The sequence below is a fragment of the Andrena cerasifolii genome, chromosome 1 (assembly GCF_050908995.1).
Source record: "Andrena cerasifolii isolate SP2316 chromosome 1, iyAndCera1_principal, whole genome shotgun sequence".
Classification (NCBI taxonomy): Eukaryota; Metazoa; Arthropoda; class Insecta; order Hymenoptera; family Andrenidae; genus Andrena; species Andrena cerasifolii.
Window position 1 is genome coordinate 17,576,952 of NC_135118.1, and position 15,637 is coordinate 17,592,588.

The 15,637-nt window shown below is 40.0% G+C and overlaps 1 protein-coding gene across 8 annotated transcripts in view; it reads left to right on the forward strand.

Annotated features, from left to right (window-relative positions):
* Window positions 1-7,329: 7,329 nt before the first annotated feature.
* Window positions 7,330-15,637, forward strand: part of Nmdar2 (glutamate ionotropic receptor NMDA type subunit 2) — a 265,424-nt gene continuing 257,116 nt past the window's right edge. For all 8 annotated transcript variants that reach the window (XR_013085217.1, XM_076810952.1, XM_076810972.1 and 5 more), the window contains exon 1: window positions 7,330-7,529. The gene's annotated coding sequence lies outside the window, so the exon portion shown is untranslated. The remainder of the gene's footprint in view (window positions 7,530-15,637) is intronic.

Here is a 15,637-nt window from a genome sequence, read left to right on the forward strand (position 1 = left end):
TCGTTCGATGAATGCAGCAATACGCCGGTCGTTTGTTAGATACGCGCTTAAGATATTTTCTACTTTAGGGGGACGATGAAAAGCTATCCCCCGCAAGATGCTATCGCGCAGCACGATCCTGTGGACCACGAACAACATCGCGGTTTAATCCGCGAAACGTTCGTAAGAGCGATGCATTTCCTCATCCCGAATTTCCATTACCATAATCACGTCGGATCTTATCGCGACACCGATGCAACATCCATACCGGCTGTTATCGAAGCAGGATGGACCGGAAGCCACGTTCGGTACATTCGTTTGTAATATCACATTCGATTTCTATAGCGGTCTCGTGTTCGAGGGCGTCCATGCGCGCGTGCACAGGCTGGACATCGTGTGCGCGGATCCAATAACGACATAAATGAGATGAAACGGAAGAGTCTGTGGAGACTGCCATCAAAGGCAGTGCGTTTAACTGTACCTACTCTTGTGGGATGGAATTTTGGTTAACGACCACTGAAGTCGAGCCTGCTTCTGCACCTTCTGAAGTAGATTTGTCCTGTAATGTACAGCCGTATCAATCGCTCTGCCAATTTACTTAATCTTTGTACTTAACATGATTAGGTTGGGCTTGGGGGATCAGGTAGCTTCTATTCAAGCACATCTCTGTGGGTCCCGATTTTGTAGGCAAATTCTTTTTATACAAGGATTTTATAATACCGCTATCTGAGATTGCGGGAGGATTGGAACGTCTAACACAATTCCCTCAAATTCCAGGGACTCGACGCGAAGCGAGCAACGAGCATCGATCTATGAAATAGATAAGAACACTGCTAGATTCCGAGATGATAGGTGAATCTAAGATCTTCCAAGACACGGTGAGCTAAAGAAATATTTTCCATCAGTTTCCTTCGTTTAGAGTATTGTCTATTAAGGGGTTACTCGCAGTGAGGAGGTAGAAAAAGAACGATTCTTTGGGAATTTATTGCAGAAAGTACATGCATATTTTTATGCAACGGTTTTTGTATTCAGACGAGGGACACTTTAACAGGCTATTATATTATTTTTTGGTGTAAAAGTATTTAGCTATTGGGGAATTACTACTGATTTCCTGGGAGCACTCATTTTTCATCCATCAAATAAAAACTATGCGTTGGGAAAACAAATGCTTTGATTAAAGACTAGATTTAAATGTCTAAAAGGAACCTACAAAGTTTCAAAAAGATTGGTGAAGCGGTTTTTTTGAGAAAAACCCATTTCGGGAAATCAGTTGTATTTTTGCAATAAATAAATACTTCTACACTAAAACATAATATAATAACCTGTTAAAGTGTCCCTCATCTGAATACAAGAACCTTTGCATAAAAATGTGCATGTACACTTTCTGAAATAAATTCCCAAAGAATCGTTCTTCTACTATAGTAGCGGACAAAAAAGTTACCACTTTTTCGAACCACCCTACTTGTATTACTTTTCAATATCAACACAAAACTGCCGTATGTGCCCAATATACATATTCTGGAAGAGAATTAAAAGCTGTATAAAACCCAGTTACAGTTGAATTGATTTAGCTAACAAACAAAAACCCTGCATAACATTAAACAAGACAACACACTTTTAATGCCAACAAAAAATTACAACTTTTAAACATTAATAAAAAAAAATCTAATATTTTGTAGGGGCACCTTTTGCTTTTAGGACAATTTAAAAAGTTACTAAACGTGGTAACTTCTTTGTCGGCCCCAAAAATGTGTTACCCCGTTCAATGTCATATAACACTTTTGTTTGTCAGTTAAATAAATTCAACTTTAACTGGGTGTTGTACACCTTTAAATTCTCCATCAGAATATGCATAGTAAACATACCACAGTCCCAAATGTGTGCTAAAAAATAACAAAAATAGAACAAATAAAAAAGTGGCAACTTTTTTGTCCCTAGTGTACCTCCAGACTGCGAGCAACCATTTAAGAACATTTGGTTCACCACTGTTCTAAAATCAAATCAATAATTGAAACGCGATTTTGTGTAATAAATTCGACCGAGTTCAGGTAAACATTTGCACGTAAACATAGCAGTCAACGAGGTACGAAAGACTATATGTTGTTCAATCACGACACATATTCATCAACAAAAATGTTTATTCTGGCCACGGCGGTCTGAAGTTTACAAACGCTCGATTGCACGATTGACATACCTTTGTTTACGTTATAAAGTCAAACATCTGGTGTATCCACGTTTAAACAAAATATTTTCCAAATCTGACGGACGATGGAATTCGTTTTACAATACTTACAGTGCATATTTGTTTTTCGTTTCTTCCAGTACAGAGAATAGAAGCATGTATCGTGCTTCTTCCTTCAATCTGATCTACGTATAACATAGGCTGACTGTACCTAATATCGCCCAGGTTCCTAATATCGCCACTCGCTATATCTCGCAAAGTAAGCACTACAATTTATCGGTTATGCACTGAATTAGTACCTAAACCTACGTCGGAAGACATACTGTAATTGCAGCGCCATGTGATCAACAAGTACAGAAAGGGAAGTATTTTAGAGAATCTTAATCTGTAATGTACAAATTTATTGGACTTCCACAATAATTTTACATCACATTCGGAGAAGGTAAGTCTAATAATTTTGTGAATGCAAGAATATCTACTAGACATACCTAATTAATGATGTACTTAAGGAATGAAATGGATTCAAGTAATTTTCGCAATGAAAATAGCGTTTTTTTTTAGCAGTCTGCGTGTTCTCAGTACCGCCTACCGGAGAACACTGGTTTCGATGCAATGTTTGTTACAAATAAAATAGTTTGAAATAAACTTTATTTGTCCAACATGTACATCCTCCGAACGTAGAAAATAAAATATTTTAAAAATACTATTTCTATATGTTTGTAATAAAAATAAAATCAAAGATGGATAAAAAAACAATTATGGAGCAAGAAATAATAAAAGCACATGTGAAAATGACTTTAAAAATTCATATATACATGAATTAATCGATATTTCTTCAGTAGACGATATTAGGTACACATTTTTCAGGGCCGGATTTTTGCATGTCTTACGTTTTTTAATTCCTAATTAAAAATGCATAGGTTTCAACAATTCTAATTTATGCTGCATGAAAGATGAATAATTTCTCTTTGCTTTCACAGGAATTGCATGCAAAAATATCAATTATTATTCAATTGACAGCGATTTAACTTTTGCTAGGCGATATTAGGTACGGTCACCCTACAAGTGGCTACTTTAAGCACTACTATTATAAAATTTTTGCACGTGGAGGTTTAGAATTAAATGACATTAATACGGTAGGATCCTAAGGCTAACAACTATTTTGATTCCTTTTATCTCGTGAGAAGTAGAGGAAGTGGTGCATTTATAGGCTAGGGTCTAAATATGGGCTAAGTAGTTGAAGTATTGGGTCACAGTAGGTGTTTCGCTTTATCGGAAAAGGTGTAAAAGTACGACTGAGAAGGAAAATGAGCTGTGGGAAACGGATAATAGCTAGCATTTGTTTGGTTAATCTGTTGTGTTGCAAAACGTCTTAAAAGAACGCACAAATGAATCTTAAAAGACTTTACAAGTATGTTTGTTTTATTTTTTTAACAATAATCTGGTGAACTAAAAGCTAATTTGCTATGAACACTATATTGTTGACATGGTAAACTTGTTCCAGCATATTTTTTTGTAGTGACTTTCACCGCTCTGAGCGCCCATGAAATAGTCTAAATACGGTCTACAGAGCTGAAGACGATTTCAGCGACGTTGAAATTTCTCAGAAGGGGCGCTCAGATGACGAGGATGCGAGTTGCATGTTTTGCGAAGGCGTTTTCTCTGAAGACACACAGGGAGAACTTTTGGTACATCTGTGACTGCTGTAAACACACCATCAGCATCTAAGTTTATTTTTATTAGCATTTAGGACATGACTTCAAAAAATTAAATCTGAAAATATGCAGTTTTCACTGTTCGTTTAGATTATTTCGATAGTAGCCCATGTTTAGGCCACACTTTCAAAAACGAAGATTCCTACTGTTGTTTTAAATATATAATTTAGAACAAACATTACTTTTGCTCAGCTTATTTCAACTCCATATCATAAAGTAAACATATTTAACACATAGCTTTTTACATAGGTTTTTACAATAATAATGCCCGGTTTAATTGCTAATTTTGAGTTTGATTTAAAGAAAATCATTGCTTTATCTACTTTAAGTCAGTTAGGATTTATCGAGAGAATTATGTTTTTTGGATTAAGTGATTTGGCATTTTTTTTGTAGATTCAAGTGTCGCATCATAAAAATCTTCAACAGGTGTAGCAAAAATGCTGAAATGAAAGTGCTAGTCCATTTTTAGACCAGTTCCTCTATCACTGCAATTTACAGAGCATTTGGTAGAAACTTCTACTTTTCAGAGGAAATTTATAATATTTGGAAATTGTTACGTAACCCACGTTTTACTGAATACTACGTATTCACGTCAAATTACCCCTTTAAACGTGGTCTTGAAAATTGGACTTTCTTTTGTAGCATCTAAGTCGTCGCGGTTTAAGAGCCTCAGAAATATTGTCGCCTTGCCGCTATTTCCTCTTCCACCGTTGAGCTTGGCATGTTTTATACGCGGCTCGTTATGTCTTTATACTTTGACGCTTTACCTTCGTCCAACTCTCTGTGTGCTCTGTGCAGAGACCAGCCAGGTTTTTCACTCTGTTGCACATCATTTTACATCATTCATACTTCATGGACTGACGTTCCTGGAAAATACTGTTTGTAGAAAAAAAAATGACAGCGTCTACCTGCTGCACCCACGTTCCCGTTGGGCGGTAGCGTCAAAAGATATTCGGAATAATTTCGCGACCGTGAGATCGCATTTAAAGGTTTTCGAAGGCAAATCGATGACGCAAGGTATCGTTTCACGTATGATCAAATGAGCGATTCGAAACTCCTCTGAAGGATATCGTTGCACGATGAAGAGTTCGGAACGAAACTCGAAACGTGTGTGTAGGTACACGCGGATACCTACATGTTACTTGGGAATCGCGTAGCACTGCGGCCAATGACGTAAACTGCAGGTAGGTATCTTCTCCGGCTCGAGATCCGTTCACGAAGTATTACCTTCTTGGAGCACATCTGCGAAGTTTCCCCTTGAAATTAGCGAATTACTGAAACTTGCCCAGAAAGAGCCGCTTCGGAAAATCAAATTTACAATCAAAGTGAACTGCAAATGTCAGTGGGATGAATTCAGCCCTTTCGTGGCGTGTGCTTCCACCGCAGGCTAAAATAATTTATCGCGTACCAATTGCTCCTGTGGCAGTTCTCTTGGCTGTCGAATAATTGAAGAGCTCTTCCCCAAACAGTGATCTTAACACCAGCTATTCCATTACCAAAATCATATGTAAGTTTTGGAATTTTTTCCGGGCGAAATTAGAAAAGAAATGAAACCACTTTTTCAAGGGCTTCATTCTACATGTCTTATGGTGTGTAAAAATAAATGGTAACTATTTTTTTTTAAACAGAATGGCGCTGCTGGTGCTCTTTCATTCTTCCAGTTTTTGAAACGACACTCTCCACGGCTAGCAGCGGAAGTCCAGTATACTTTGACGTAGGATAAAAAAACTGAGAATTTTCATTATTTACATGACATTTACTACAGAAGTACCTAGCGATTTGTCAAAATGCTGATTTTTGTGAAAATCGTGGACATTTGAAGAGAATATCAGTTTTAGCAGAATAAATTGTGTCTAAAAGTGCCTGTAGCAAAAAAGTTTTTAATGAATCGTAAAATCCGCGTGCACTTCTGTAGATAATCTACTATAGAACATACTATTAAAATTTCAAGTGACTGGCATAAATATTGTCCAAGTTATGCTGCTAGCCAATTTGAAAGATGTGATTCCGAGGAGCTTCGCGGGACAACATATAACGCGACCACTTTTTAATATTTCTGTGCAATATTTATAGGATATATTCATTAATACATGCCCAAAACATAAGAAGTATAGAAATGATTTTCAATCTCATAGTATCATAAAAAAAATTCGCCTAATTTGGCGCTGTTTTCAGCGTCTCAGGGTGCCGTAACCCCTTAAGGGAGAAAGCCACTGTGATTTTTTTTCTTCCTTTTTGTGCATTTTCATAATACCCATTTGGGGTCTTAAAAATATACCTGCATAATTTCAAAGTAGATCTCGAAAAATTCCGGGAGCTGCTGAAGGTTTTGTATAGGTAGCGCAGCGCTCATAATCGAGTGCACGCATAGGTAACTTGGCGTCAATCGCCCGCAATGTTTATGCCCAAGAATTCAAATGTATCTAACAATAGGGATTATGAGCTTATATATTGTTTAAACGCGATTATCTCGAAACGGCATTTTTCAAACGGGCGGATTCATAACTCGGTCAATTTTTATCGGATTCGCTTGAAATTTTCAGGGAATATTCACAATAAAATTATCTTCAGTCAAGCGTACAAGTGTTTTGATCGAATAATACATTTAACCGTAACATAGAACATACATGTTGATTTTTGATACCCTTTCTTTCAGAGTTCACCATTTCTTCAAAAATGAATATTGTTTTAAATCTGTACGATCAACCGAAGCTATCGTAATATACTTTAAGAAAACGTTCGAATTTTTCAATTCAGAGCAAACGTTAGAAAGTTGCACGACCGCCCGTTTTGCAAATTTTTTTTTTGCAGAGCCTAACGTTATCGTATGTTGTGGCCAAAGTACACAAAAATTGTCAATCTAGAAGCATAAAATATTATTTGAATATATGTATTTTCAGTTGGTAATAAAGATTTTTCGTAAAAAGTTACATTTCATTATTTGTATTTGTATTTTTGTTTCCCTGTTAAACAGGATGGCGTTTCAAAGCCTATCGCTTTGTATTGCCCAACGAACTATAGTCGAAATGGATGCCTTGAAAATAGCCTTTATTTTCGACCGACAACAGTTCTTCTCGAAATGAACTTCGGTCCTTTCACCTTGTATTATTCATCAAACATCGACTCACATTTTTAAAACCTACCCTGCAGTCACATTTAAGTGCAAGCCATCCTGGATCTCCCGAAGATGGAACGAAAGCAATCGCGTAACATCCTCCGCAAATAAGCGACCTTTTCCCCCGTACGTTCACCGCGAGACTTTCTCCTTGGTGCTGTCAAAAAATTCAGAAATCTCGAGTGCTGACCGAGGATAGTGGCCCAAAGAAGACTGGAGCAACCCCGTAGCCGAGTTCTGGAGCGAAACGCGTGCGCGGGTGGTTTTAATCGGGGGAGAAGGGGGACGGCGGGGGCGCGGTCGCGGGTATAGAAACATCGCACTTCAGTTGGGTTTGGTTCGCGTTTCGCGACTGGCCTCCCGCGCCTCGGAGGTGTCGCTTTCCCTCCGTTCGTGTCTGCTTCGACGCTCGCCCGTTCGTTTCGTGGTTCGCGTCGCGCGACATTGAAATTCCAGTGCAATTTCGTGGTGTTCCGCAGCTGTCCTAGGACGACATCCAGCTGTTCCACGGGATCTTCGACGGGACTTCGGATGGAACGTACGTGCCTTAAAGTTTCTGAGTGACAACCCCTTAGCGATTTCGTTTGGCGACAGTTTCCGCTAGTAACCCTCCTCAAAATTTCCCGAGGAGCCGTTGCACTCTTCTTTCTTCAATGAAATCACCGCGTGCCGATTGTCGCTTGGTCCCGACAGATCGCGTTCTCTTTCAATACCATCCTCGAGCCCCTTTGAAACGATCCACCGACTGTGAGTCTCGTGCAGGGAAGACGAACGTCGAAGCCTGCTCGATGATGCTCGGGTGCAAACGACGAAACAGTTTCCCTCCCCGGGCTCCGGGCGATCCAAACTTCCTTGTCTGTCATCGAGATTCACGGCTCGGTGAATTATGATTCGTGGCGGATGTTCCTCCATTTCTTACGTGTCTGTGGGACTTCTTGGCCCGCTCTTGCGGCTTGCCAAGTGGTCGAACCGAAGTTGCATGGCGACAGGAGTCGCGTTCGAGGGATTTCGCGTTGCAGGGGTGTCGTGTGACCGCGCTTCTGGCGCAGAAAGGGTGCCACGCAAGTGGAGGAACGCTCTCAGACGTTACAGCGGCGCGCACCTTACGTTGATGCATCGTAGACTCACCTGCATCTGCCAGGTCTCTGGCGACCGTGTATCGATGGAGGGAAACGCGCGAATACGCGCCGCATCGCGCCGCATTAGAGACAAAGGTCAGCTTGAATCGCGGAAAAAGCGAGAGTGCTCGATCGACTCCGGAGCCTCGGCAAAAAGCGGAGCGGAAACGATCTCGCCAGTGTCCAACTTGGCTCGAGCTCGCCCCCTAATGGAATTTTTCCTTCCCGACCCGGCTGAAACTTTCGCGATTTTCCGTGATCATTAATTTAAATCCGGATTTATTGTCCGCTCACGATGGGTTTTCTTCGCTCGAGTCGTTTCTACTGTTTCAATGGGGGACGCGGTTCAAACGTAGCCGCTCAAAGAAGAAACTTCGCCTCGTTTAACTGTTAATTGCCATCGTCACCAAACGCTCCGGCGATTTGTTTAATCCGCGCACCCGCACTCCGGTGTTGTTTATACGAAGCGAAAGGCTGACTCAGACACGTCCAGTAATTTAGTACTTTTTCGTGCGTGAACACTAAAATTTAGTCAGGTAGTTTAGTAAAACAATGGTAAATTACTAAATTACTCGCTACTGAACTAAATTACTCGACGCGTCTGTTCCAGCCTTAATGGGACGTTCAGTTGGTGTTTAGGATCCAACGTTTAGTACCATTTCATAGTCAATCGCGCCACATGTTTATGCGCGACTGGCCATTAAACGTCAGGCTGTTGTTTTTATTTTGTTGGCCTCCAGACGCCAATAATTGCGGCTTAGTTGGCCTCGTAAGTGGGATTCAGGGTAAAGGGGTGAGTTTTGTGGCTGATGGAGCTGTGTTGATTCAAGACCTTCGTTTTATTATGATTGGAGTTCGCGTTAATTTACTTCGAGGAATATGCGGGGAAGGTTTCTTAGATATCCATTACATTATGGTAGACAGACTTCAACCGCTGTTTTCACAGATTTTAGTTGATTTAGACGTTTCGATCGCGTTAAGGGGAGAAGCCTGTATAAACGATTCGTATCAATTTCTAGGAATTTTTTGCAAAGATATCATCGCGCTAATCCTTTCGTAACTTTAAGGGTATATTATTTAACGTTATAACATGTAAAGAGAAATTTATGACAGTGAAATTATAATAAATACAAAAGGAATAGAGCAGTATTTGAAATAGTTTTTTTTTCGAGATGCAAAATTGCGCCGGTTGTAACGTCTCCGGTATTTATGTGAGACAGACCAATAAATTGTTTTTCAATTTCTGTGCCAAATTTAAGAATATGAACCACAAATGATGTAAAAAAATTGCATATTTTAAAAATGGCGTAACTTCAAACATTTTCGCCAAAAATTCGCGTTTTATTTGTTTAGAAAGAGTAATTAAAATTAATAATTTGGTTAAACATCGTGGTTCATATTCTGGGGAATATTATAAACTAGAAGTCTGCAAAATTTGAAGTTAATTGGTGAAATATTTTTTGAGTTATCCCCGGCTCCAATTTTGAAAACGTGGTTTCAGGAAAAAGGCATTTAAATTGCGTTTTAGGTATGCTCGGCGCTCGGAGGCGCGCTCACTCCGGGCTATAACTTTGAGAATATATTTTTGAAACGTTTTAGAAACGGTATATGGAATTTTTTTAACTTTTCGGTTGATTTATAGTGTTCTCCCTTTACAGTGCGTTTTAGGTGTGCTCGACACTCGGAGGCGCGCTCACTCACCAGGCTCTAGTATCGACACGGAGTTGAATTTCGGCCTATAATTTTGAGAATATATTTTCGAAATGTTTTAGAAGCGATTGCGGAGAAGCGGTGGTGGAAAATTTTTTGTTTCTATTTTTCGTTCGATTTATACGATCTTGTCCCTTTAAAAGGAAATTAAGTATACGTTGCTCTTATACTTATGTAGTTGTGGAAATTTTTTTTTTTCGATTTTTCGTTCGATTTATACGATCTTCTCTCTTTAAAGGGAAATTAAGTATTACGTTGCCCTTATACGTATGTAGTTCACTTGTAGCACATTTGAATTTCCCTTCTGTCACGCGTAGAAAGGAGCTTATGTACATACTGCGACGAGGAAGCTCATGATCCCGTTGCAAGTTCAGGAAGTGTTTCACGATTAACCCCTCTCGCTGGAGTAACTACTCAGATGTAATGCAACTGAGAGCTTCATTGTGAGTTCAGTTCATTCCTGTAGTAGCGTTGCATCGTTGCATTTACAACGTATATTTCGCCTCTAAATTTCAATTCTTTGACGACACCCCCTCCTGTACGCCCCAGACGTGACGGTTCGATCGAAAATTAGTTGAAAAGCGCCAGCTAAGCCCTTCTCTCTTGAAACTAAGTCAAAGGGATTGAATCTCAAGGCTGACGATTCGAGGAGCGTTGCGCCTTAACAAAGTTGAATTTCACTTTGTCCCTGGTTCTACTAATCTGTCGAGGAGAAGAACACTGCTCGAAGTTGGGAATTTCAGTTGGCCTTCGGAGAACTCGGAACTATTAGCGAGGATGTGCGTGGAATTTTCGAGTGTTTTGAAATACAATTTTTGGGTAGAAAATGTGCGTTCATATATATGCATGTGGAGTATTTTAAATTTTATATTTGATGAAGTAGAAAGGGAAAGTCTTATCAGGGTGTAGTAGAGCGTATAGTGTATACTAAGTTTGAAGGGAATAATTGGTGTGTTTATAATGTAGAGTGTAGCTTTAATAAACTCGGAGGGGAATAGCCTTGGGTTAATTAACCCTTTTCGGCTAATTAACCAAATTATTTCGTATAACCCTTTTGGGTTAATTAACGCTTCAAAGAATAGATAGCTCACTATTTTTCAAAACGGCGAATTGCGCACGAGAAAATCCAATTTCTCTTAAAACGATCCGAATAAAGTGTTTTCAATCGTGTGTACTTTTCCCGATAATTTTCGCTTGTTACGAATTCGGCAAAGTTGGAATGAAACGTCCCTTGATGTGGAACGGAGAAGAGAATTAAAGTGAAATTTGAACTGCGTGAGATTTAACGAGCATGTTTCGGTGCAAATAATTGCGTTTTCAATTAAAACGGTTAAAGTATCATTAGAGGGGCACGGTTCGTGTGAATGTTGCAAAACGTGGCCAACTGTTACCGTCAGTGTGACCGCTAGGGCGACAGTGACAGTTTCGGACAAGTGAATTAACGTCGTCGATAGTGGTGCAAAATAACTGATCGACCACTACGGCTTCTATAATCGCCTCCAAGCCATTCGATGGCGAAACAATCGGTTATCGATTCCTTCTTCGCATGACACGGCGCCTGTTTGTGTACCTTCGCTCAAAGCCGCCCGGAAGACAGAATTACGTGCCCAAAACAGGGTCTCCCAAAGCTCCACTCGCGATTACTAATTATTGGATTAGGAGCTGACTGAAGTCAGCGAGGGAACATGGATCACTAAAATCTGTATGCCCAAGTCAGCTTTGTCCTCAGCTTATTAGCTGTAATTTCACTTAATCACTTATTGGTCTGATAACAGCCTTGACACGTCAAAAATCGAACACGGAAACAACGATAGGTTGTAATATGTTTAATTCAGCGTCGTTCATTAATATTTTATTCGGCAGTGCCGCTGTGGTTGGCGTTGCGTTTTTTTAAATGAATTTTATAACAGTCGTTGATATTCCATTGAAGTATTAAATGCAGTTTCAATGATATGGAAATATGCAGCTACCATTTATTAATATTCAGCTGTCAGTTTCACTTCAGTTAATTACGAGCGTTCTCAATACTTCGTTGCTATTGTCCCGCTGCACTATTAATACAATTTGTAAACAACCACGTGCTCGTAACCACGTGAAATAAATACTTGTTGAATAAGATTGCACCTTGTCAATGCGGTGGATTTGTTATTTAATTCGTAGCAAACAATCGGTCCACGTTACACAGTTCAAACCATACAAAACGAGTAACACAGTATCGCATGACGTATTTATTATTTAAAACTTCACTAAAGTTTCGTTTAACCTCGCATTTAAATTAACTGCGCCGGAGTTTGTGCGTCAATTGCAATAGAAATTTCCATCTTGAATACTCATTTCGATGAGAAATCGGTTTCAACGTACATACGCGGGGTTTAATTACAATTTAATCGTATCCAGAATTCAGTGGGTATTAAATTTTAGTTTTGAGAAATAAGGTTTAACTCGGGTTTAAGAAGACGTACTTGACCTTGGATACACCTAAACTTTAGTTACTCCACATCAAGTTTCGAGGAAACTCCATCTGCCATAATAACTAAGTTTCAAAAACCCTGGACTGATTTGAGAACTAAGTAGTTTGACAGCACGCAGAATACTATAAATTAAGATAAATATACACATCTGCACTTGGCGGGAAAAAATATCTGACGCCAACTAGGTTACGCTGCTAGCGTCCTGTACGCTTAATGAAGGGACTCAGTTAATTAACATTACACCTTCGCAACCATACGCTCCATTGTCATCGGTTAATTAGGTTTCTCCGAAGAGACGATGAAGAATTCTTAAAATTTTCGAAAGCTGGTTTTTCTACGTATTTTAAGCGCAACCGGGCCCCGAAATTCCAAAAATTGAAGGAATTGCAGTAAAAATTGTACGAACCTGCACATGAGATCGTATAACGATGTCCAACTTTAAACGCGATTTCCCAGAAACTACGTTTTCCAAAATGGAGAACATAAACTCTCGAAAATTGTTCCAACGATTTGAACGAAAATTTACAGAGAGCTGCAGGAAACTATTCCCCGCATGTATCATTAGCACACTTTCAATATAAATTCTTTAAAAAAAGATAAAAAATATTTTTCCAGCAAAAACGGATAAAATCAGAAACATCAACATAAAAATTGTATTAATTTGTTTATCAAAATTTTGCTTCCTGCACAAGATGGAGACTGTCTTACAGATTATAAAAATGCCTTTACTTTGTGCTTTTGGTAATTCACCTGTCTGGAATCGTGTTCACCATCAAACGGTGCATCACGTACAGGCTCTCACATTTATATTTATAACTTTTTCCCTATAAATATATTTAAAATTTCCTTTTTGCGCATTAAAGTCAACGAAATGACGCTTAAAAATTAAAACAAAAATTATCTCTATATCCATTTATTACTTCAGAATATGCGTTTGAAGAAGGGCCTGATTTTGGCCTCTGAAGGTGACCTCCCCCCTTAAGGGGTTATACCTAGTCAGGCGGCCGAAAAGAGGCGAATATTTGCGAATTTTTTGCAGAAGCGGAAGCGTATAATTTTACAAAACTTAACATTTAAAGAACATTTGGTAATTTTTTCGTAGAAAAATATTTACGTTTATCATAAACATTTCTACGAAAAATGTACCAAATGTTCTTTAAATGTTGCTCTTTTAAGCGCAAATACTTTTATAAAATTATACGCTTCCGCCTCTGCAAAGAAAATTCACAAATATTCGCCTCTTTCAATAAACGTAAATATTTTTCTACGAAAAAATTACCAAATGTCCTTTAAATCTTGCTCTTTTAAGTGCAAAAAGTTTTGTTAAAATATACGCTTGCGCACCTTCAAAGAAAATTCACAAATATACTCCTCTTTTCGGCCGCCTGACTAGGTACAACCCCTTAATACCGAAAGACCCAGCGTTCCTTTTTCAGAAACTGAACCCCCGTCGCTTTTCCTCGGACTGTCAATCCTCCGTTCCGAACTGTCTAATACGTTTTAATAACGCAAAGAGACTCTTTAAGGGTCCGGTTTAATAACTACGAACACTCTGGTCGCTTCGACGATACAGCTCGACCCAATTCTGTAAGACGATCAGTACAGTCCCCAAGTCGTTCAGCATCAATTCAGTCTTCCCTCGTACTTTGTCCCCAGGACTCTCCTATTTCATTTAAAGCAGAATTGTCACGCGGAGAGATAAATGGAAATAATGCAAAGGCGAGGCCAAGACAAACGCGGCTCGCATTAATTATTCGCACAAAAGCAGAACGGGAATCTGGCTTCCTTGACCCGATTCGTTCACTTTTCCCTGCTCTTAAATTAAAACTGATTTACACCGGCTCGCTATTCGCTTGCGCATAAAAATCTCAACTCCGCGAGTGTCACGACGTGCAATAAACTTTCTTAGCACATTGGGGATGCGCGTAGAAAGCCACGCACACAGTTTCTCGGAGTTCGAATTCAGTTCCGTCCATTCTGCACCCCTGATTCGCGCCCTCTCCAACCTGCAATTTTACCTTTAAATATCATTTCGCCGTTATTCAGAAGCTTCTTGCCGCAGATAATTCTCCCTCTCTCTCGCGCCTGTCTTACGTGTACCGAGCGGGAGGCGTTGCTTGCTAATTACGCCCGAATCATTTGCGAAAACGGGTCACGCCCGAAGGACCGCGTTAAAGTCTCTTTATCGCGAGATTAATTGCGTTGCTCATCTTCTGGGTGGCCAGTGATCGGGAGAGCGCACCTTTCATTCGATTCACGGCTGTTTCCGCGCAGTTACGAGAATACGTATGAATCCGCCGTGGTTACTGTCTCCAGATCCAAGCCTGCAGGTAGATCGTTTCAAGCGGCTGCTTTCATCGCGGCGGTAAAAATCGTCAGTCAAACCCCCTCGAGCCGAGCAACGACGACAACGAGGAGCTACACAAAGGGGTGAAACGAATAAGGCTCGCGGGGTGAATTGCGCCGCTCGCTCGAGAGTTCGTGTTTTTACGGTCGCTCAAATGGCCGTGCAAGATCCTTTTTTAAGATGCTGCCGGCTAGCCCGCCATAATCCGCGATAAATAACTTATAACAGTTAAACGGACGAGCTTGAAAACTATAGACGGTATCATAGCGAATGCTTAATGCGCTTCTGCCCCCGTGCTTCGACGCTGCTCTGTACGCCACGTTTCTCCGCGAGCAAACGAAATGCTTGTTCGTTTGAGCTCTCGATTCAACGCGCCTGATGAAGTAGTCATCTGGGTTTCAAACGGCCAGCGGCTTTAAGCTCATTCGTTTAATATAATATCTGGAGAAATTTGTGGAAGATTCGAGGGTGAAAGAGACTTTCCGCTGACTCGATGCTACCTTTACATTTGCGGCTCGAAGCGTGCTGCAGATTTCCTTCTAACGGGGTTGTATCTGGCCCATTCGTCTTTGTGAATGGCGACAATGATTTGTGCCGGTGATTATGAAAGTGGTGGAACTAAACACGGACCAAGAACTTGAGATTTCTCTTATTTTATGTTAGGGGAGAGCGGGGACGAACGTAACGGCGTCATGAAAGTAACGCGCCTTCTCCCGCCTTCCACAAAAGTTTCCGAAACGTTTGCTTTACATAGTTACGCGTGTTTAGTGTTTCTTTCGCTTCGCGGAGTTACGCTGAGCAATACGACGATTCGTATGCCTTGGGCAAGCTGATTTGGTTATTTCGGTCATTCAGGTAAGTGTCTCCTCTGTTGGTTTTTTTTTTGATAATATTCATGGTTAAACTATGGACATTGATGCAGTTATTTGTTAGAGCGTTCTTAGATAATGTCTTTATAAGTTCCTGTATTTGATTTCAATAAGTCTTGTATAGTTATACA